Here is a 23,255-nt window from a genome sequence, read left to right as displayed (position 1 = left end):
CAAAAGTATTAGTAAGAACCTTTACATTATAGTTAGAGAGAGAGAGAGCAGCCCTCCTATGTGGCAGAACTGGAATAGACTGAGTTGTCTTAATGGCTTTCCTAAAATGGACTTGAATTATGTCACATATCTGTAAATATCTGAACCTTTATCTAAATCCTACCCTTAAATACAGAAATGAACAAGAATATTGCTCAATACTCCATTAAAAAATATCACCTGAGCATTAAGGAATTAAATCAAAACCGCACATCTAAGTCATTGCCACGACTAACAGTAATGAATTCTAGAGAAAGGAGAAGGGGAAAGGGAAAATGAACTATGAAAAAGAAAGACCATTCTAGATATAGGACTATTATCAGACCAAGTAGGGAAAAATCATCCTCCTGTGTGGATTTTGGGGGAGGGAAGGGTATTAATTCTCCAGTTTCATCCATCTTTGTATGTGTCTCCTAACAAGTACTTGATACCACAAGATGCTAGTACCTGGCATCATTTTGCTGATGAGCCATGGGTTTGACTGACAGCATGTGGGGGTGAGTGTAAGTGCATCCCTTAAGGAAAGCTGTTTGGAGTTCTACCTTAAAGAGAACAGAGCTACCTGGAGTATGTGTGGTGGCTTGTGAACAATGAGAGGCTGTGGTGTATGCAAGGTGAATTGGTTAACCACTTACGTGGTAGCATGTTAGATGTGAGAGTGCATAAAAGGTGTGGACATTGCTGCATGAGAGAGAGATTTACTAGGATGTGAGAGTGAGTCAGATCTAGATCTACTGATGTAACAGGAACTAACTTCTTCTACTATGAGCTATGAGAACTGTCTGATAACCTATTTGAATAAACTCCTTAAGCTGTGAGCCTTCTGATCAAGCCTTCTGATGTCTGCTGTGCCAGAGCAGTTCTGACCATCAGTCCACACCCAGCTCGGTATAAGGGGGCTCCCCCTATAACAACATAGTTTGATTAGAGCTTAAAAAAGGCATACTTGTATGTCAGACACAACAAACACACAAAACACCAGTCCAGTCACAGATCGCTTGAGAAGAGCTACCAAACAAACTCAGAATAGCCCATTTTTACCATGCTGTAGTGCCTCCTTCCTTAATTGTCAATGCAAAGACTGTGGTGAATTTCTTTCAAGTTACTCTGAGTCAACTAGAAGACTTTTTAAGCAATCTCTGCCTTTAAAAAACCTTCAATAATTTGCTATAATTATTTTTCTAGCTGAAACAATTACTAAATAATTGAAAATTAGTTTTTTGATGCCTTTCATAATTTCAATTATAAACTCATAAGTGCATTGTTAGTTCTGGCAGCTCATGATTTTTTCTCCTTAAAAAGGTTAGTGCTCCAGTAGGCACTGCATGTTAATCAGGTGTGAGCAACAGAGAATATTAATTTGTCAAAAAGAAAAATACATAAGTGTGGTGGGCTCTAAGTAATTATAACTAGTGTGAAAACATGAGGCAGTCTTTTCCCTGGCCCATCACTGTGTGCTTTTTGAGTCAGGCCCAGTGTCCTGGTTCAGCAACCAAGACCACTGTGTGGGTGTGACCAAAGCTGTGTATTCTACACCCTCTAAGTAATCTCTCACAAACTGTTAACAATGGACCATTTGCAGCAGCTGCCCAGGGCACTCCTGACCCCTCAGAATGTAAGCTGGGTGTTAAAAAAGGCTGTGAGATAGGAGCTGTGATAACTCCCCTACAGGAAGTTATTAGCACCTTCACCCCCAGCCTGAGGGGGGCATGTCTGCTAACGGGCCATCAACGATTCCAAAAATACCCCTTGACTCACAGAGGCAGATCACCCATTGTGGAACTCCCTGCCCTGGGGGAGGTACTGGATGCTCCCACCTGAACCTGAGCACATATGATCTTGGGGTTTTGGGACTTCTGATAGCACTTGTCAGATCCAGAGGAGGAGCAGAACCTTGACAGGTGGAGACTACCACTCTTGACCAGACTGCATTCGTCATCTGCACCAACAGGTTTTTCACTTCCTTTTACTTTGGACACGGAGGAACCACGTGGGTCTCAGCACAGGGGCTAAAAAACATCATTATGCTTGTGCCGCAGGGTGCTGGGTCATACTTCTGGGTTTTGTGGGTTAAAACCAATTTCTCTTTGTGTCATTGCATTTATTGTAATATTGTTATTAAACTGTAACTCTAACTTACAATCTCTTTTGTGTTGAGTTCGTTTCTCCTGCTGGTTTACCTTTAAACCAACACACCCAGCTTCATCAAAAGACATGCTGGCCATCAGGATTTTGTCACTAAGAAATACCTGTGAATGAAATCAGAAGGTGGGATACCATACAACAGTGAACATGGTAAGTCACAGCTAGGAAATAGCCATACTGAATATTAAAAGGGAAATTGTAATTTGAGTGAAAGGACTGCCTGATATATCGTGCCAAGGTTTTTTTCACTACCTAGAATAAGTTTTCCTTTCCAGTTCTATCAGATACCTTAAGAAGTTTCAGAATATTATTTCTAACATTTTTTGAGTTACAGAAGTGAGAGTTAGGTAGGTAGATGAGGCGAGATGAGGCAGCCACTCATCTCAAAAGCAAGACTTCATTGATTTGAGGGAGGGGGGGATGGGAGAGACGGGAAATGAGGAGAGAAAGAAAAAAGGTACCTTTACAACTTGAATAAGATTTTTAAATTCAGTCTTGCAACAAATATGTAGTGAACCAGCAAATTATTTATTTAGGGATTTTGTTTTTAGTAAGAAGACAGTGAGATCAAGGTTCAGCTTGCATACCAAAGGTTTAGAAGTCAGTATGGTTGCAGAAGTCTCTGCTCAGAAATAAATCAGGCTATTGCATTATATGGTTTATCTCATGAGAGTCAAGAAATTACTTCCTGAAAGTAGTTTCTATCCTGGGTTCATGCAGTTCTGCCTCTGGTAGCCAACTCAAAAGATTCCTAAATCGTGACTCATTACTTCCCTCAGTAGATGGGAATCAAGTTGCCTTTCTGTATGTAAAAAACAGTACATTTTAATCCATACTGCTAACATTTCTATAGGTTTGTTTGGTAGGGAGTCTTAGGAGAAAATCAGAAGTAGCTGAAGAGCAAAGAATTGCAAAGAAGTGGGCTGCAACTTTTTAATTTCCAGCAAAAAGCTTTTCACTGACTCTCAGCTGTTTACAGGGTATCCAAGAGAAAACAGTGGGGTACCATAGAGATACTAGTTCAGAAGGCATCATCAGAAGGTATTGGAGAAAAATGCCAACTAGTTCCTCCAGTAACTTCTGTCAGCCTCTATCCCTTACCCATGGGAAAGAGTCTTGATTGATCATACAAGCAGCATCTTGAAGACTTGTACAGTGCTAATCGACACAGCTTGTTGTGTGGTCTGGTCCGATGTGAAGGCTATCAATGTCAGCCCAACTTTGGCAGGTGCCTGCTCCTCCTCAAAACTTCTATTACATGTTTGAGAATGTGAACAGTGCCATCCAACAGATGGACATAAGTGTAGGCATGCTGAAAACCTAGTATGTAGAGATCTAAAGCCAGATTTCTCCTCCAAACAGGAAAGTTGTGTAGAGCTTCTGCATTCTTTGTTATCTAAAGTTGTCTCTAATTTTAACATTACCCAATACTTTCCAGCACCGTCAGAGCAACATTTGGACTCTAGTATAGAAAGACAAATTATTCCTGAAGGTGGCAACAGAGATTGTGAGGGATGTTTCCATGCAATGAAATCGATCTCTATAAAATGTGGAGAGTTGAGTGGAAAATGAATCAGTTTAAAGTCCCTCCAGGGGATAAGTATACATGGAGTGGATGAAAAGGTATACACGGTCATGTGCAAAACTTCTCAGTTATCTCAAGATTTCATCCCTATTGTTATTATACATTCCACTACTCTCCTTCTTGCTATGTGATATGGCAGGAGGCTTGTTCCTTTTAGATCAAGTATGATATGTAACAGGTTTTTGCTTTTCATGGCTCAGAAGCTGAAATCTAATTTATGCAATCCATGCGAGAGAGAAAAAATAATGGTATTTTCCAGTAACAACCCAATAAAATCTACACACCAGGTTTTTTTGATGCAAACAGCCATTTCAAGGCAATTCATATATCTGCTCCACTGTTTGCATTTCAGTTAGAAGAAAATATTTTCTAGGAAACTAATTTAAATGCTTTCCTTCTGTCCCTGGCCTTGCTTTCAGTTTTTTCTCATCAGCTCATAGCACAGAAAGTCATTTTCCTGTTCATTGCTTACTGTCATCAGCCTTGACTGTTTTATTGCTTTTTTTATCTCCTGATCTCAGAACCAATATAACATAGCTGCTTCAGAAACAATCACAGGTTCTACATGCCTTACAGATTTTGTTTTCAGTTCAAATGCCCTTTTTGTTCTGCTAGCTGTCTGCGCTTCACAGCACACATCACCTCTTTCTCAGATGGATCCCTGAGATTTGATTTCCTCTGCTGTACCACTCTTCTTTGAAACTGGTCTATTCTAATGTTAGGTTCTCTTGATGGTAAATTGATTCAGTTGGGCTGCTTTCAAGTGGTTTTGAAGAAGCTAATATGAGTTAAAAGGGTCATAGAAGAAGTCAGGGCTTCCAAATATTTGAATGCTTAAATTGCTGGTTCATACCATTTTATGGCAGAAGAGATGGAGCATCTCCTTATGGGATAATCAAGACTCCATGTTCAGATTTTAGTATTTGTTACTGAAAATATGCTTTCAACTCTGTCAGCTTGTCTACATATGAGGGCAAAGCAAAGACACTTTCCTGTATTCCTCAATCAACAATCTCAGCTCCCTGACCTGTTTAGTATCTGGAGCTTCTAAACAGTTTAAGAAAAAATAAAATTATCTAAAAAAAATAAGAGCTGCTTTTAAAATATACTTCTAGGAGGTGTTAAAAATCCTAATCTGAGTAGCATCAGGTGAGTCTAGTATCAGCCAGCCTCAGCAGTTAGTTATCTGCCTGAACAACAAGAAAAGTCTTTCTATCACTTTTTAATTAAGAAAGTCACATCCAGGAGTCTTGCAAGTTTTCTTTCATACTGACTAATGGGCCCAGACATTCAGTTCCTCTGCTTCCATCATTTGAGTTGCAACTTCTAGTACAGAAACAACTTCAAAATAGAATTGGCTGCACAGCTGAGCGTGACACACCAGTGGTATCAAAAGATAAACTCCTCTTACCTCCTGCAGTGTACCCATGAGAGAAACACCTCAGAATCCTTCTGCACAAAGACCTGTGATAGCTAACACCAGACATAGGCATGAAGATGCAAAGTATAATATATGAAATATTAAGCCTTTATTTTGGAAGAGTTAATGTATGGTGATTTTGCATTTGAATATAATCACTGAGTGAAGTGGAAACCATGGGAAGTATGAAAAAATATTCTCTCTTGCTAAGTACGTCTGTCTGTCTTGGGTTGAGCTGGAAAATACCACCTGCCCAAGTAAAGAGTTAGAGCTCCCTTCTCTCCCCGCTGAGAAAAGGGAGGAAAGGGAAAAAACCCTCCTCTTTAAACTATGTTTATGCTTAAACTAACTATATATATTTATACAGAAAAGAGGAAAATTAAGAGACACTACAATATAACATAAACACAAGTTAGAGATAACAAGAAATAACTTCCCACTCCACAGTAAACACACAAATTTCACTATTCAACTACAAATTTTTCTAGAGAAATTAATTCCCTAGAGACAGACTTAAGCTGAGAGAAAAATTAAGAACAAATATTTTACTTCCCTAAGATAACATGGCGGTGAGCCGGTGCTGGGCCTCGTCCTCCCCATCCCTCCTGGGACAGCACAGCACATCCTCCTAGGACCACAGCTGTGAAGAGCCACTCCCACACTGGCTCTTACCTCTTTTGAGATGATGTCATAATGTGATATGGAATACAATACTATTGGCTAGAAGAAGTCAGCTGTCAGCTAGCTCAGCCCAGCTCAAATCAGATGACAGTCCCAGGCCTAGACTGTTATGTAAAGTCTAAATTTAGGCCTACTTAGTTAAACCCATAACAACATCTCATAGATGTAAAGTTTTTGAGGTTAGAGAGAGGAGCTCCATGGTAGGCTTGATCTTTTTTGGCTACCAGAGCCCCAAACATCATCTTTGTCACCTCTTCATCAGCAGGACAGGAAGAGAAAATACATAAAGAAGCTTTTGGGTTAACATAAAGACAAGGACATGCCTTAGTGTTTATTGTCATAGGCAAAACAGATTCAATTTGGGAATATTAACTTACTGACATTTAAGAACAGGTTACTAGTCCTGCCAGCAAATCTGCTCCAGCATGGACACCTCTCTCCATGGGGCCACAGGTCCTTTCAGGAGCCTTCTTCAGCATGTCATTTTCCATGTGCTGCAGGTGGATATCTGCTCCTCTGTTAACCTCCAAGGGGTAATTTCAAAACCTTTCCATGATTTTTTTCTAAAAATATACAACCGGAATTTTATTATCTTGAAAAACTGCATAGTAATACATACAAAATCCTCATAACTGTTGCTATTAGATGTTTTAATTTTTTTCTTTCCCTCCTTCACTGAAGGTCATAATAATGGTCTGATACTGTACCACGGACAAACAAGTTATAAGCAGTTGAACACAACACTTGGGTATTTTTTTGCTTTGAGTGCAAGATCCTTAGACTTAACTTGCACCCGACATTGCCTATGTTTGCAGGACAATATTGTGGTTCCCCATGTGCTTCAAGTCTCCTTCTGTACAGGGTCTATAGAGATGGATGGTGAACACATGACTTTTTTCTGAAAGCCAGATACATCATGCCTCCTAGAAGACTCCCTAGTGCTTACTGCAGCAGGATTGGGATGCACTGTATTGGCTCAAAGGGAGCCCAGACCATCCCAGGCTGAAATTTGGATGTGCAGTGAGATCTGCATAGTGCTGCACACTGTCTTTTAGGCATTATCCCTATACACACATGTTAGATAGGAGAAATGATGGAGTTAATTCCATTACCAAAAAAATACATAGCCACATTGCCATATATTTCTGCTCCCATGGGTATTTTGATCTATGAAAACAGAAGGAAGAAAAGAAAGTTTTTCAGTAAGTCTCCTCATATATTATTAGGCATATTGAGCTTCCACAACTAGAAGGTGAGTTCTTGTTTCTTTTTATAGTGACCTACAGCCCTCAAGTAAAAAACAAACAAACAAAACCAGACCAAAACAAAAAAACCACCCAAACAACCAACCAAACTCAACCAAAAAAACCCCACCACATATTTTTTGTTTTGTAAGTTCTACTTTGAAATTAATATCCCAGTGTGGTAGCAATGCCTTTATATAGGGCTACTCATCATATGAATGTTTCTCAGAATTTTTATTAACACTACAGATAAAACTCCAAATTTTAAAAAGCTTTATAAACTTAAATATGGCCTTTTCTCATTTTCTGTGTGTTGAGATGGGAGATAGAATGGAAAACAAATGCTTTTACAGACAATTCCTGAATTAATGTCTTCTACATTATAATCTGAAAAGGCAGGACACTAAGCTGGAAATTCATTTAACTCTTTCATTTATTCCTTTCTCCATCTGTAAGTCATATTATTTGTGGGTGAATCTGTGGAAAATAGAAAATGGAGGAAGTTGGTAGGTCTGATTGCTTTAGAAGGTATATAACAACCCCAGCACAAGAAAACCAAAACTGAAGTCTCACTATGCACAAGAAAAAAGCATTATCACAGAACAAGAATAATACAAAAGAACTGACAGAATTCTACCTACAGAATCTGTCCACAAAATCTGAAACCTGATAAAGTTGTTTATTCTGTTCAGGACATGAAAACAGGACAATCAACTTACAGGACAGCCAATATATAGATAAGTGGGATGTGAAGTTGATAAGTACAAAAAATCCCCTCAAACTATTTGTCTTTCAACAGTTAAATTAGAAATCTGTTTTCTTTATCACAAAGGGAAAGGAAGCTGCATATCATTTCAGATACATCACTACAATGTCTACAATGTCCAGTGATGGAAAAAAGCAAATGGTATGTCAGACTGCACACAAGAATGCACTGAGGAAGAACACTGCAAAACTAATGCAATTGTGTGGCTGGTTACATAACACTAGCCACTACTTTTTAAAAAAAATTGCACAGAATTATAGAGGGCTTGAGAGAAGGGAATATTTATTAAGAACACAGAAAAACAGTTGAAGAGACATTGAAAAGAGTGGAATTGTTTCTTTTAGAAAGGAGATTAGTAAGAGCTGATGATAAATAACTATACTAAATAAAATAATGTGATAGAAAAGGTAGATGGAGAATTTCTGTTTCCTCTGAATTGCAATACAAGAACAAGGAGATATGCTCAGAAACCTGAATGCTGGCAGAATGACAACTGATAAAATCTATTCTCTACAGCAGATAATTATGATCGTTGAGCAAATACATTGGTAGAGGTGCAACTGAGGTCAAGGATTCTGCAAGGTTGAATGAAATTTGAATGGTTACATGAAATAATGCCAGCAAGAATATCAGCAAGGAGATAAAACCTCAGTTTTCAGGGCTAAACCCAATCTCCATCTTCCAGGAACATGTAGAAAGCTCTCAGTACCAGGCTTCCTTATTTTTCATATAAACTGCATTTCTCACTGCTATTAGTAAGATTCTCACAGTATGGCCAATGGAATTTCTCACATTATTCTATTTTACAGTGTTGTTCTGATTGCATTTTGTGTCTGTTCTCAGTAACATGACAGCATTGCAGATGGTGTAAAAGCCTGTCTTCAAAAAACAATTCAGTCATCACTTCCATTTTCAAAATCCAGACATGAGTCATTCCCCTCCCACAGGTAAACATATTTGTATGAACATCAAGCTCTACAAATTTCTATATATATCCTCACAGTGAAAAAAGTTACAGCAGAGTCCTTTTCTGTATTGATAAAAGGCAGGTTTCAGCCCCCCTTTAACCACTGTCCAATTTAGCAAGTACTCAGTCAAGCAGCTGTAATTCAAAGTACCCAAACGGGTACGACAGTGACACAGTGGAATATGGTAAAGGAGAGATAAAATGGTAACTGAAGGAATGAGAAAAAGGTTCTTTGGAGACAGTAGGCATGCAGCAGTCAGCCATAGTTCTTAGAAGACCACATAACCACAAGATGATTCAATAATTTCTTTAATGTTGAGACAGAATATACCACCAGCAAGTTTTCTGGTGACACAAGGCTGGGAGGAGTGGCTGATACACCAAAACAGAAGAGTCCTAGGACAGATCTTATGACACTCCAGCTGTTACCAGTGTCCAGGCAGAGAAGTCTCATCAGCCACTAACTTCAGGTAAAACCTGACCATCTCAACCATTCACCTATCTGCTGGTCCACCCATCCTGACATTAATGTCAAAAGAGTGATACAAGAATATTGTAAAAAACAGTTTTGAAAGTCTTGTTGTAGTCAAAACAAGTGACTTCTCTCCATTGTTGAAAAATCCAGTCATATTATCATGGAAAATTCAGGGTCATTAGGCCAAATTTACCTTTGGATACCTTTGATGAATGTGACTCTCATTAATCCACCTCTTTTCTGTGTTCCTAGAAATGAGCTCAAACAGAACTTCCTCCATAAATTTCCCAGGGATCCAAGTGAAGCAGACCACCTTGTAGTTCCTGGAACTGCCTTTTGTTGAAAACAGGAGACCTTATGCCTTCTTCCAATGATCAGGGGCCTCTTCCATGGCTCTACAATTATTTTCATGATCTCTCTAACCAAGACTGCCATTATCACATCTCAGATAATGAAATCATAGAATCATAGTATATCCTGAGTTGGAAGGAACTCACAAGGATCACCGAGTCCAACTTCTGGACAGTTTATGTCTAATAGAAATAACTACATGGATTCCATTAGTAATAATTTAGCGTGTTATCAGTCACTAACCAAGGCTTTGTTGTGAATGAGGGGTTGCCTCCACCTTGGATAAAGCAGGATCTCTCAGTCTCAGGTAAGGAATCTTAAACCTTGAAAGGTATCAGTTCATCCTAATTAGCAAATAGCTTTCCAGCTACATTCACTTAACAGAAAATAGGAAATACACTGAATTAACAGCAGTTAATCCTCACTTGTAAAGAAATTATTAGTCATTACTGTAGTATACCTCATATTTCTGCATTTCCAGCTAATTCTGGTGTGGTCCTGCTGTGCTGGCTCTGAGGTTTCTTTATTTAATCTATCCAACCACACTGGGTATCTCTTTTAAGTTGAGAAACATGCAGCAAATATTCTTAGTACTACTACATTTTAAAACCCACATATATTTATCAGCAGTAAGGATGACTGTCAAGCCACAAACCCAGGATAGGAAAGCACATGTATCCCTTTGTGTTGTTTAAGCTATCAGAAACCTGTGTTGCACTTCTAGCTCTGGCTTTGCTGGGTAGTCTGGTCAGTGACTGCCCATAAGTATGTCCCTTGTGGGTGGCTTTTCCGAACCTGTGTTGCTGTGTGTATTTTGCTCAGATGAGTACAATCACACAGACTGCCTTCCCACATCAGACTGTGTCATCAGGCTGTATCTATTCCAGCAGCTGCACATGGAATAGACTGAAAGGGCTGTATCTGCTGCTTATATGTAGAAATGGTTTTAATAACCACATTGTACAGGGCATGGAATGAGAGAATGGACAAGACAAGCTGCATCATGGTGATTTTTGGCAAGTAAAGTGGTGGATTTGGTGTGAAATGGGGTAGCTGAATGGCACTGTTGGTTGTTCCTGACATCCCTCCACGTTCCCCACTGCTGCTGCACTTGTGGCACACACAGGCTCTCCCTGAGTGCTGCACCAAGCACCAGATGATTTGCCGTCGCGAGGAGTGCTGTATCGAAACTGGGCATAGCAGGCCAGGCAGGGAACCATAAGTAGAAAACCTGTGTGCAGGCACAAGAAGGACTAGCCAAATCCCCAGATCACAAATCCTAGCAATGCAGATTTTGTCACACCTCCTGAAATATCACTATAACTCACCAAAATATGTCAGAAGAAAGAAAATCAGTGCCCGTTACTAGAAGATTTTAGATGACTACATTACCAAGAGTCAGCACCAGTGATTCAGGCTTGCTCACAGAATCAGTTATAGAATGGTTTGGGCTGTGAGGGAACATAAAGATAATCCAGTTCTGTGCTGCCATGCACAGACACATTCTACTAGACCAGTTTGCTCAAAATTGCATCCAGCCTTATTGGGATCCAACCATTTGCCTTGGACTATTTGAGAAAAATCATGTATTTGGTACCTAGCCAACACAGGAAAGCTATGCATTTCTGGAATGCTATTCTTTAGGCTCCAGATATGACCCATGTAGGTAAAAATCACAGTCACAGGACACTGATCAGCCACAGTGTTTGAAATCAGCAGATTGAATCAGGAAGGGAGTTGGGAGAAGTAGTATATGCTCTTTGGATAAATAATATTTTATCTTAACATGATATTAGAGGAATTTTTGATTGAGAAGGTCTCCAAGGCTGCTGAAATGCAACGGTGACTCTGTAAATATAGGGCTGACTTGGAAACTGACCTTGTATTTCTCACCAAACCACAAAAAGCTGAGGGAGAAACAGAAGAAAGCTGACAGCAAACTCATCACTTTAAAGAAAACCTTCAAAAAGCTTTGAATATCTTCTTTTCTGAAGACATCAAGGTTCATTGAAATTCCTCACAAACTCCACAGCAGTTGTGGATAACCTGGACTAGCACAGAGATGTGTCTCCAGTTCTCCCACTTGGCAGAGGAAATGTCAGCACACTTGTGAGCCATTTTTCACAGAAAAAGCCTGTAAACCTTCTTCCATATTGATAAGACTGGCTGTACACTAAAACTGTGCAAAAGTATCAGATAGGAAAATTTATACTGTTGAATCTCTGCCAATTCTCTCTCTTTCATTTTCTTCTTTTTCCAAATTAAAACCTACATGAATCCAATCTACTTCTCTTAGCATTGTTCCAGCTAGTGAGATTCCAGGACATATGTGCAGTATGCAAACCCTTATTGCCATTAATACAGAAATAAGCTAATTCAATTAATAGCTGTGAGACAACTGCTAATATCTATGGTACTGTTTTCATACAATCTAATTTTATCCATTGTAGTCAGACCCCTCTGGCCTTTCTTCAGCTGAAGGGGTGATAAATTTTAAAGGAGTAACAGTTTCTTGACAGCTGAGTATATGAATTTCACCCCCAGTGTATGTGAAGATATTGTGATGTTTAATGGGAGAAGATATTATAAAGATTATATCATTAATATTTAGACTTACTAAGCAACTGTCTGTGCTCTAAATTCGACAGCTTAACAACCTGTGAGGAAGTAAAGCATCCAGTATTGTTTACTAATACTTTCAAAATTAATTACTTTAAGATTATTTTTATTACATTTCTGAGATACCAGTTATTTTTAGGTTTCTGCCATAAAGACTTCATTAGTTTTCTGCATGTGAAGATAAGGCTTCAGCCACAGTGGTGCAGATACCTATAGAGAATAATTTTTAGATAAACTGATTTATTGAGATCTCTACCCTGGATAATAGTCAGAAGGGAAACTGAATCTCCCAGGCAGGATGACCAGTTGCTGTCTGGTTGGTGATAGGGGTCTGTGGGGATCATTGCAGCAACAGCCTCAGCTGGATCAGGTGTGACACCCCTAACTGTATTCATGGGGATTTTTTTCATATCCAGCTGGGCTATGGTCCTACCCAGTAACATGCACACAAGTAAGGTCCATTCCTACTGATTTTCTTAAACTATGCAAAAGATTTTCCTATCTTCAGTATGTACAAAGAACTTTCCTGTGTGATCATTCCTGCATCTGCAGAAGCAGTTTCTACTGACCATACAGGTGTCCTATTCGTGTACAGTTTGGTCAATTCTGCTGCAGGAATGGCCTCAGGGCATATTTGATGGCTGGAGTCTCCTCCAGGGATGTTACTCAGCAGGCAGAGCCAAAGCAGCAGTGTCTATCCATTGGTCTGTGCACATCAGCAACTGTCCAGGGGGAGTCTGCAGAGCTGTTCCAATCCCCCCTGGAGAGCAGCTGTCAAAATTGGTCAGATGCTTCATAGCAAAGCCAGTAGTTCGGCTGAGCACTTTGTCGCACATTAGTCCACTGAGCCAAACAAGTCCTGTGCCTCATCTACGCAGGGGCTGACTGGGGAGTTCCTGAAGTCCCCAGGGAACAAGTGACTAAGTGTACTGGGTGTGCACACAGGCAAATCCCTGCCTGCACAGTTTCAGCTGCAGGGTAAATTCCAGATTCATTTTTATGTCAGACTTACAACTTAAATACTGTAACTCTTGCCATGGTAGATATATTTGGTAACCAGAACTTCAAAAGAAGCACTGAGATTGGTATCTGAGTTTTTTGTCTGACAGAATCTATTAAACCACTGATGTAAAGGAAAATCAAGTAAATATTTCATTGTTTTAATGACAATGTAAAATGCCACTTATTTCTCTATACAGTAAAATACTCCTTCTTTCCCCTCCACTCTTATTTGCCTGGTTTGTTTTGTTCTAGTTCAGGCATGATTTCACACTTACAAAAATTTCTGACAAACTATTATTTTGCTAATCAATTTAAACCATAAAGGCAAACCACACTGAGAAATATGCAAACAGCCATTTCACAGCCTGAAATAAAGGCACCTGGACTGTTTATGCCGGTGGAGATTTCCTTTGTGCAGCCTGCTGAGAAGCCTTGTGCTCTTCATAACAATGTTAAAAGACTCACAAAGGAAAAATTCAATGTATAAAATCCCGCAACGAACAAGAGGAAGAGTACATACAATTTAATTCACTAGAGAAGCACAAACTGTGATTGTGTCCTTTTTGGAATACCAGGCAGTTTGAAGCAAAGGGCTCTTCTTACAAGTCCTCCAAGGGCAAGTGGGATGTCTGTTTTCTCTAGTGAAGTCTGTGTATTGTACAGAGGTGGTGCCCAGTCAGGCACAGCATGGGTTACACCCAAACCTTCTTGATTGGATCCTACCAGTTCCTCAGGAAGGCAGCTAACATCTAGACATGGAAAACAAGCTTTCCCTATTTCATGCCACTGGGAAGTAAATCCTGGTAGACACCAAGTGGTGCTGATATGAAGTAGATAGTTGCCAGACTGGAGATCAAAAGGACACAGGTCACTCACCAATAGAGAATGATCTCGGCAGCCCTGCAATCTCTCTGAAGATTTAACATTACAGACACAGAAAGTCAGATATGTGCTATTTCCTTTCCTTATCAGAAATAAGGATTATGTTGCTAGAAACAGGCCTTCCCCCAGACTGAATACAGGGTGTACTTGTTCACCTCAGCTGTTGGTATTAGGCAACAAGGGGTCTGAAGCAGGAAAGGTATCTTAGGAAGCAGTGAAGAAAGGATGCTCTTAAAAACAGCTGTGTTCCTGGAGATCAGTTAACTTGGTATTTGTCTAACAGCTTGCTGATACTATGCATTACATGCAAGATCATGCTCTTCAGTTTCCAACTGAGTATATTTGATGCAGTGCCGTTTCTCCAAGGACTTGTGCCATCTCAAAGAACTGAGTTTACTCCCCCAGATTCAGGGCTATTGTCAAAGGGTGTTAAACACCTAAGCAGCTTTGGACAGAAAAGTGCAGCCTTTGAGATACTTTCCTGTCTATCAATCTTGTAAAGCTGTCTAGACTACCCCAGGAGAGGAGGTGGAGGTGCAAATCAGATATATGCGTAACTCCTGAAGTGTAAATCAGATTCTATAAGTATGCCTATGTAACACAGTATAGGGAAAAAAGTTGTACAACATTATCAAGAGAAAAATGCAAGTACCTTCTTGAAGCTTTGGTAATAAATAAATCTTTCCTTCTTTGGAATTAAATGAATGGCTGAATTCTTCTAGGAGCTGTGTTCAATACTTCCACAGCTCTGATACAGTGCAGCTGATACTGTGCTGAAATAGGATCATGACATACAATAACAGCCCAGCACACCACATGAGGACTGGTCACGCTATTGCAAAATAATTTATGCGAGGAGAAGCACCAGTTGGTGCCATGAAGGTAATTATGTTTATTATCTGTGAGCCCATGGTGACAGCAACTGTACCCAGAAACAGCTGTATCTCACCAACACAGTAGTCACCCATGCTCCTCGTGTAGTCATGGTCATTTTGCAAATTACAACAAAGTAATATGTGAGGAAACTTATTAAACCTGCTAATGCAGCAGTGCCTGGTACATGGTTTTAATATCCCACTATTTATTATTTTAGTTCTTTGCAATAAAGGCCTGAAACATCATTTCCCTACCAGGGCTTCTGACTGTGCCTGGGTTTACTCTTATCCCATGGGGAAGGGCAACTAAATGTTCCAGTTTTAAGAGCTGACAGAGTTCTGTACCCTGTCTTCAGACCACAGAATGGATGCACTTTTTTGTGGTTGTTTTGTTGTTTTGCTTTTTTTGAAACATCCAGTGTCACCTTGCAGTTAAACTGATGCAGAAAGTATCCAACTGTACTACAGGCTTTGGATTATTGTGTTTATGCTGGTGCTTTCTAGAAAAATTAACTTGATCCTGCAGAGGTCCATGCTAGTAGCTCTAGACTAAATCTGTTTTTCTTTCTGTAAGGCATTTGCTACTGAGAAAAGAAATATGTTTTTTATGATTAACTATTAGATAAGGATTTTTTTACATAATTATGAAGATCAGAGTAAGTGATATGGATTATCTTGGAGCAAGAATCAACAAGGATGTCAGAGTATGTCCTGTCTTTGGGCTTTGTTCACATCACCTGCTGCTGCAGCCACCCACCCAGCCATGGCTGTTTCTCTGCCTCCTGGCAATGAGTGGGCAGTGAGCAGGCAGGGTAAGGAATTGCAAAGAGCCCAGATATGGCTCCATAGCAGATAAATTCCCTACTGGTCCACTGGCAAAGCCAGAGGGAAAAATCTGTCTGCACCCAAGGCACTAGCGCTTCTGACACCTCTTGCTATATTCTAGCAAGTGAATTTGTACTCTGGACCTTATTTTGCTTAAGATAATTTGACTTCAGGCACATCAGCTCTTTGGACAAGACTTGATGAAGTCCCAGTATTAAACTCTAGAGATCACATGCAAAGCCTTTAAACTGATTGTCTCCCTGGCACCTCCTAAACCTCCTAATTTGAATTGTCATTTTGAAAGCAGTCAGTTGTGATGGGAATTCTGTTGTCCTTTTTCTCTGATGTGATTTTCTCCTCATTACTCTGCCATCCATAGGGGGTTCTGGCATATTTTGCTTATATTTTTCACTGGCTGAAACCATATCTGTTTGAACCTTATTCTCTAGTTCTTTTTTCACTTCACCCAAGTACTTCCCCTGAATCCTTCTTTTTTGTTGTTGTTGTTGTGTTTTGTTTGTGAGTATGCCAAGAAATGAATCTTTTCATTTTCATCACTGTGAAAATGAATTATCTATGGCAAACATTCTTTGTAGCAGGAATGATCACCAAATATGTAAAACTGAAAAAACATGCAGTCATGAGTCATGTTCAGTAAATAATCAGGAAGTAAACATTTACATAATAACAAAAATTATGTATCTGTTTGGTGGAAGCTACTACAGAGAAATTTGAAGAAAGTTCAGCTCAACCAAATCAGGACCACACACAGAAAAGAAAAGCTAAATTGTGAACAGCACTTTTCTGTGTGAAATGGCAAATGAAACGGCATTAAAAATAATGAATCTGTAGAAAAGATAAAAGCATGTTTCCTCTCACTGGGAGGACAGTGTTCCCTGGCTTTGTGTCATCTTCCCCATTAATTTTCCTCAGTCTGATACGACTATGGAATAGTCTTTCTGCAGAACAGGCTTTTCCTCACTTACTGTCTGTAATTCTCCTTGTCATCTGTTTGCTTTCTTAACACCTGCAGTAGGTGCTATTAAAGTAGTTCTGAATAGTTCTATATACTTTAACTTTGGGTAACTGGAGCCTTCTCTCCTCTTTTTTTTTTTCCCCACAAGTATTTTGTTTTTTCTAGTCTTTACATAAGTATTTCCTTCTTACTACATTTCTCAACCACATTTGTCCTTCTAAGATCATTTTCTACTAAGTCCATTTCTTCATTTACAGCACACCATCTACTGAGGTGTATGGGGAGGGAGAAGGAATTCACAAGCATGTCTAAAGTGCAATCAGTGAGTCTTTTCACTCATCTATTCATTCCTGAGTGAGATCCCACATTTTTCAATATTGACTACACTGGAGTATAATTAAGGAATTAAGTTCCTAACCATTCGGAGTGACATTGGAAATTGCAGCGCACAGATTAAAGAAGCAACGCATTTTCATGGCATTAATTATTCACATAAGAAAATGAGCAAGGGTACTGCTATGATTAAGGCAGAGAAGTTCTCATGGGGCAGTGAGATGGGCAACAAGCTGAGCTGCCTGCATTCATTAACTCATAACCACTTTGATGTGATCTGTGATGATAAACAGTTTTTACCACAAAGATAAACTCCAGCAGCCAAGAGAAGGGAAGACAACACTGTGCAAAACAGCAGCATTTACCTTGACGTCCTGCCCCTGGTTGTGCCTGCTGGGAGCTGTGTAGGAATGGTGAACCCCAATGCCACCATCTTTCTGGGTACCTGCCACAGTAACAAGTTGATGTGTGGGTGTGACCTAAGCCCACTACACAGTCTCCACCAGGAATGTCCCAGATAGATGAGTAGTATGGGAAAACCTCTATGCTTTGTTGGGTTTTTTTTAACAATTTCCAGACAGTGAATTTACCAATGAACTAGTTAAGCTTTTTTAAATTATGCTGAAATTAAATATGCCATCCTTCTCTGAATTCTATATAATTGCCTCAAGAAAATTGTAATTAAGAAAATATTGATTTACCACCACATCCAGTGTCACAGATCAGTTACACCATTGACATCTATACAATCTCCTTTTGACTTGGAGCATGCAGCAAATACTCGGCCAAGTGGTAATCTATATTACACTTCCTGGAGGTAATAATCTGCTACATACAATTAAAATTGATTAGGTCTTGATTTTCCAGACTATCTGGAAATTCATAGCTTTTTCTGAGACAGACAAGAATTTTGCTTGATTCTAATATAAAATAAATCTCAGCCTAAAGCAAAGAATAAGACTTCCTTTTTCTATAAATAACCTTCTCTTTACTGGCAGAAAAAATTGTCTTCCTCCCTTGGATGCCAGCACAGATATCAAGAGATAATTCTTTTTCCCTTATAAATTACACTCTTCAACGTTCGAGCTAATTTGAAATTTCCACTTACCCCGGAATTCAAGATTATTATTACTGTTATTGTTGGGGTTTCAGCAACAGATTTATATAATGGGCTGCAATATTATCATTTGCTGATTTAAACAGAAGCTCAGCATCTCCTGATAACAGATTTCTGAAGTTTTCTACAGGTAACAGCAGCATCTCTTTTCTTCTTTTGCTCTTAGGAAGTCCTACTCAGCCTAGCTTATACTCCATCTCTTTCCATCTTCCATTTTTTTCTAGACTGCTATTTCAGATGGATTTTTACTCATTTCAATTTGAACTCAGTTCTAGATTATAGCTTAAGCCTGATTTCATGCATGTCAGGAAGTTGTCTTCCACATACCCCAGGAACCTCCTGGTCTGTTTCATCTCTGCTGTGTTGTATTTCCACCAGACATATGAGAGGAAGATATAGCTCTCACTCCAAACTAAGTAATCTTGCCTCAAATGACTATGTTTCTATTTTTGGAGATCCACAGAATATGCTGATTTGGGATGGACTCAAGGATCACTGAGTCCAACTCCTGGCTCTGCACAGTATAGACCCATGAATCATACTGTGCCTGAGAGCATTGTCCAAGTGATTCCTGAACTCTGCCAGGCTTGGTGCTGTGACCATTTCCCTGGGGAACGTGTTCTAATGCCCAACCACTCTCCAGGTGAAGAACCTTTTCCTAATATTTAGCCTAAACCTCCCCTGACACAGCTTCATACTATTCTCTTGGGTTCTGTCACTGGTCATAGGAGAAGAAATCAGAGCTGGCCCCTCAGCTTCCTCTTGTGATGAAGAGAATTTTTCCAGAGCACCAAGGATTTTTTTAATGCTTCTCTGTGTTAGTGGATGAGCTGGAGAAACTCTGAATCCATATGGAGGAAGAACCTGTTGAAGTCTGGGATATGTAGCATAAGACGTCTTGTTGGAATTCTGATGATAGAGTTCTTAGTAATATAAATGAAAAATCAAATCAACTTCTCTAACCCTCTGGTGTCTTCAGATCTGAAAAAACTGGAGGGGTCAGAAACTGTAAATGCATTCAGCACTCATGAAAAAGAGGTGAGAAATGAAACTAAACATTTTGTCATGTCCAGCTTAACATTCCCCAAGGCAGCTACCTAAATGGAAAGAAAGAGTAATAAAAGAAAGAAAAGAAATATGTAACATTCAGTCCTAAAACTGGGAAGAAGTATTTCTAGGTGTATTGGAACAAGGAAATGGTATGAATAACAACCTGTATGACCTGACCTGTAATGACTCTGGTGTGTGATAAAAGTTCTGTCTCTTACTTGACACAGTGCCAGGCCACTGTCACTGTGGATGGACCATCTAAGGTTTATGAAACTCAGAGCTGAGCAGCCACATCCTGCCAATCTCAGGACTTTCTGACAGGGAATTGTAGAATATCAGTAGCATAATCAAGAGTCATTTTGGCTGGAGAGCATTGCCCTCAGCTTCCCATACCACTGCAAAGTGTAAAAACTGTCAGCTCTGGACAGACAACTGAAATAAAAGGAGGATTTATTCTTTCACTGCCACCATAGGACAAGCAGTCTATCTGGATTTGTGCACTGTAGGATTATATTGATTTTTATGAAAGTAATTACAATAAGGCATATTATACAAGAAAAAGCAGCCAGAGCAAGGGACTAACATTTGCAGAAATAACTGAGATGGGAAGAAAAATGCAAATTATACCATACTATATCTATTTCCATGAACTTAAAGAGATATTTTAAGGGACAAATTAAATAAATCAAATCATAGTTCTGTTCTATTTGTTTGTAAAAGTATTCAAATCATTATACTAGCATGTTAAGAATATTATTGAAACTGCTTAATATGTATCTGGAACATATGCAAAGTTTTATTTTATAATTTGTGAATGTACTGTAGTAAAATAATCATATACACCAATAGAAGAAAGACCTGTGATCTTAGTCTGGTTATCTAGTTTTTCCTTCAAACAGTGTGATATTTTTATCTGAGAAATCAATACAAGCTCAGCAACATGTCATTAATTCAGCTGCCTGAATACAGAGCTGTTTCATGGCATCTAAGAGATCAATGTTGCATTGGTGAATATGGCCCAGGACCTCTAGAAACTCTTTGGCTGTGCTGGAAATAGAGGTCAAAAATGGTGAATTAGGGCACCTCAAATGCAGAAAAGGTCTGTGTTGAGGAAGCTGAACCAAGATGACTTTCAGAAAAAATTATATTTAACTTTCATTCTCACATTTTTAAGAAAAATCAGGAGTACAGGCAAAAGCTGAAGGCCCTTCGCCTGTTCATTCTATCCCTGCATAAAACAAGGAAAACTAAAGACCACAGTCTGGGTCTGTCAAGAGATACATCAATTGATAACTCAGACTCCTCTATTTCTTGGTTGTATTATAAGCTGCATCACTCTGTGCCTCCTTAACCTACAGAGCAGAAAGCAATGTGAGCACTTTGAACATTTTTGATGGTGTTATAATGTCTGCTCAAAGACATACTATTATATCAGACACACATAAAATGTTTTATGTAGTATACCTTTTAAAAGATGCATAGTCCACTGGAAAAGAGGCAGGTTAATTAAATAATTATGCTTCCCTTAGGCTTTACCTTGCTGTCAGTCACAAGAATACAGTGATTTTCTGAATGCAAATAATCAGAGTTGGATACAATATTCCAGATACGATCCCATACATACCTTATACAATGACATTGACATTTCCGTGTATCTATCAGAAACAGTTCTGTCGTGGTTACACTTGAGTTTTTTTCAGATGAAATTAGGAGGTATAAACATACACTTCTTGGTCAGTACCCTTCTATCTCTTTTTCTTCTACTGTCATTTCTAAATTATGAGTTTTCAGTTATTACAGGAATACCTGCAATTAACCCTGGCATTACTTACCTTTTCATCCTACTTCTATTTTATGTAGTCTGGAGACTGCTTCATTCTTCCCTTATTTCGTTTGGCTCTTGTTGTGTTGATAACTCCTTTTTTTGTGCCATCAACAGATAGAATTTCTCCTCTGCACTAATGTATTTAATGAAAACACTGAATTGAAGTGGTCCTCAGCAGCAGTTTCTGTTGCACTTAGCCTGTGCATCTCACACAGCCCTACATTCTAGGAGGCTAGTAAAACAGAATTCAAGTATGTGATCTGCTCATACATACAGTGTGTAGACATACAAGAATAGCTTCTTTTTTCAGTACTGTTATCTATTTTTCTCTGCCTTTGGACTGAAATCAAGGAAGAATATTACATGTAAGAAAACTTTACAATCCCTTTTGCTTAAAGCTGTTATTGACAGTGTCTCAGACTACATCTCACAATGACTGTGCTCCAAGTACTCAAGTAGAGTCAACATATGATAGAGTGTTTTTCCCATCAACATGATGAAAGACCCCCAAGTCTCTCATGTAACATAATCTTGGCCCATTGTTGGGTCTTCTTTTATTTTCTTGGTCCACATATCTTCCTAGGAATAGGGAAAGTGCTGTGAAAGTTCACATGAAACTTGTTTGGGCTGAGATATTTCAGCAGAAATCTTCCTTTTTGATTTGTCCCCTAATGAGAAATTGCCAGATGGCCTTTCCTGCTCCAGCTAATATCCTTTTCATTCTATAATCCTCACCTTGCATGTTTGCTCCCAGAAGACAGCCCATCTTTTTTCCCCCTGACCAACTCTGATGTCCAGATGTATATTAACAGCAAGTTTCCAGTGCATTACATTATCTCCTTCTGATGCTGGTCTTTCAAGTTCTTTTCCTCTCATTCCTCCCGCAGCCTGCAGGTCATCCTGGACTCTCTTGTTCCAGTGTCTCCCATATGAAATATAAGCCCAGACTTTTCCTTGAATGTTCCATCTACCCAGTAACTTCTCTGCAACAATATCCATAGGAATGGTACACAAAGAAAGGATAAAAAAGTATTACAAAACCCCTGGCTGGGGCACTTTCCCAGATCCCTGCAACAAAGGATTAGTGGTATCCTGAGCTGACAATAGCATGCAGGTTTAAATGTTTCCAATCAGCTGATGAATCTACCCTTCATCAGTTTACCTAATTGTTCCTATTTTAGTCTCTTAAATGTTCTGTTGGCACTGAGAGCCACCATTTGATTACACACTCTATGAAACAAAGCTACTTTCTCTTGCATTACTTGTTTTTAATCTGCTTCCTTTAACCTCATCAAAATCCCTCTAATTCTCCCATTTTAGGAAACACAGAATAATAATTTTCTATTCCCTTTCACTATATTATTCAGAAATCTTTATCATAGTCATGTCTTTTCAAACCTGAACAATTCTTGTCTATTTAATTTCTGGAATATATGCAACAGCTTTCATAATTGTCCTTGTCTGCACAATTTTTTATTCCTATTGTATCCTTCTCTGCTGGAATTATTTGGACTGTATATGGACATTAAGCTGAAGGCATTCCTTACACTTCTTCTATTTATAAAGTCACATAAACAAACTTTATTGGAGAAAGTGAGATCTCAAAATGTACTGTTATGTTAATAGAAGAGTAACTCACACAGCTAAGAAAACTCTGGGAATTGTCTTTGTCATAATTTTCTGGTTAGCACACAGTATTCTCAAACATATTGTGGACGTGAACTTAGTCCCACATACCAGAGTTTCAAATTCCCATCTAAAAATTTCAAATAATTTTCTTGAATAACTGAAGACAGAATAGGTAAATTAACCTTCTTCTTAGAAAATGTTCACCAGGTTTAGAGTCAGCTGTGGCAAGGGCAAAAATACCTGAAATTTTAGGATAGCTTAGGCCTTCCATAGCTGTAGCTTTAGTTACATAAAAGCCAAGCACATTTTGTACAAAAATGTAAAAATCAACCCCCCACCAATATTTTGAATTAATTGAAATTCCATTTTCTCCCAATGGCACACTCCACTGTAAAATAGTGCAACCAGTTCTAGTTAATGATCTTCCGTAAAAAAACAGCAGAGCAGAA

The sequence above is a fragment of the Pithys albifrons genome, chromosome 1, assembly GCF_047495875.1.
Source record: "Pithys albifrons albifrons isolate INPA30051 chromosome 1, PitAlb_v1, whole genome shotgun sequence".
NCBI classification, from domain to species: domain Eukaryota; kingdom Metazoa; phylum Chordata; class Aves; order Passeriformes; family Thamnophilidae; genus Pithys; species Pithys albifrons.
The sequence above is the reverse complement of the archived record's forward strand: the minus strand, read 5'-3'. Positions refer to the sequence as shown.